We start from the raw sequence: 2,233 nt of genomic DNA on the forward strand, positions 1-2,233 counted from the left end.
CCTAGAGAGACCCTCCTCTCTTGTCCTCTTGGCTCTGCTTGGAGACTCTTGAGAAGCCGGCCCACTGCACAGAGTTTCTCCTCCTTCTCTGGGACTTTTCTGGCAGATCTAGCTGGCATGAGACAACCTCTTTCTCAGGCTGTATGTCTTACCTTGAACTGTCAAGGGGCCTTTGTGAAATGTGAGGTAGTATTTTGAAAGAGGTAGATTTGGCAACAGACACACTGGGTTCCAGTTCAGCTGCAGGACTAAAGGCTCCATCCTGGCTGTAATAACCCCCCACGGTTATGACAACGAGCTAGTCAAGGGAAAATGAGATTTAAAGGGCCACTTTACCCCATCTGATGGCAGATTCTCTGTGTGCTGCTCAGAGAGCCCGATGGGCAGCTAACCAGAAAGCAGCTCATAGTTGTCTTTGGCCAGGTTGTCTCTAGCCCATCATCCCTTTTCCTCCGGCGGCCATCTGTGAGATTCCTTTTCTTTCTGCAGAGACTTTCTGGGAGCTTGGCAACTGGACTCATTGTTCTGCCACGTGCGGCCACTTGGGAGCCCAAGGTCAGAGACCCCAGTGCCTGATGGCCAATGGGAGGAAGTGAGCGAGGCCTTCTGTGACCAGTTCCGGGAGCCATGGGACATCCTGTAACCACAGGGAGCCACAGGGATAGCCCTGTAACATCGGGGGCTGCCCCCCGAGGTGTGTGCAGTCACTCTTCTCTCCTTGCTACCAGGGTTTGACTTGCTTTAAAATGCACAGTAATTTGGACTGAATGACTCAACCACTAAGATTTGTTTTATGTGGACTATACTTGGTGCTCAGCTAAGTAGTTTATGTGGATCACTTCATAGTCATCTATCAAGTCAATCATTTTCTTTTATAAAAAAATTATTTTATTTCACTTTTTTTTTTCAGTTATGCTACACCACCTAACCAATCAGGGATTGAACCCAAGTCCCCTGCACTGGAAGCTCAGAGTCTTAACCCCTGGACCTCCAGGGATGTCTCCAGTGTTGTTCATTCTCTATTATACAGTTGGAAAACCCCCCTAGGCCACACAGGTACGAGGGCCAGAATTCAAATCAGGTTAGTCCGATTTCAGAGCTTCTGGTCTTAGTTGCCACTCTTACCTGCTCCCTGCACTCACAAATGGACCTTAAGAGCATAGGGAAGCTGACTTCATGGGTTCACCTAAGAGATATGGCAGAAGGGCAGCATCACAAGAGGCACTCGTGAGAAGCACCATTCCTTAGACTCTACCCCCACAGGTGGTGGTGTTATCCAGTTGCCTGTCGTGTCTGACTCTTTGTGATCCTATAGACTGTAGTAGGCCAGGCCTCCCTGCCCCTCACCATCTCTTGGAGTTTGCCCAAGTTCATGTTCATTGCATTGGTGATGCCGTCTAGCCATTTCATCCTCTAATGCCCTCTTCTCCTTCTGCCCTAGGTCTTTCCCAGCATCAGGGACTTTTCCAGTGAGGCATCTGTTCTCATCAGGTGACCAAAATGCTGGAGCTTCAGCTTCAGCATTAGTCCCTCCAGTGAATATTCAGGTTGATCTCCCTTAAGATTGACTGGTTTGCTATCCTTGCTGTCCAAAGGACTTTCAAGAGTTTTCACCAGCACCACAGTTCAAAGGCATCACTTCTTTGGTGATCTGCCTTCTTTTTGGTCCAGCTCTCACAATTACACATGCTCACTGGGAAGACCACAGTCTTGACTATACAGACCTTTGTTGACAGAGTAATAATGTCTCTGCTTTTCAACACACTGTCTAGGTTTCTCATCACTTTCCTGGCAAGAAGCAGTCCTCTTCTGATTTCATGGCTACAGTCACCATCCACAGTGATTTTGAAGCCCAAGAAGAGGAAATCTGTCACTACTTACACGTTTTCCCCTTCTATTTGCCATGCAGCAATGTAGCCATATGCCATGAATTTAGTTTTTTTTACTATGTAGTTTTAAGCTGGCTCTTTCACTCTGCTCCTTCACCCTCATCAAGAGGCTCTTTAGTTTCTCTTCACTTTCTGTCATTAGAGTGGTATCATCTGCATCCCCAGGGGTAAAGCCATTAATAACCTTTTTGATATCATAGATGACACAAATCAATAGCTTAAAAAGTATCCAAAATCAAACTCATAATCTCCACCAAATCTGATCTGCCCCTAGTTAGTGTTCCAGATCACAATGACTACATCCTAAGCTACCCACCCCTCTTTCCTCTCACTTCCATCCATTC

Source organism: Muntiacus reevesi, chromosome 2, assembly GCF_963930625.1.
Source record: "Muntiacus reevesi chromosome 2, mMunRee1.1, whole genome shotgun sequence".
NCBI lineage: Eukaryota > Metazoa > Chordata > Mammalia > Artiodactyla > Cervidae > Muntiacus > Muntiacus reevesi.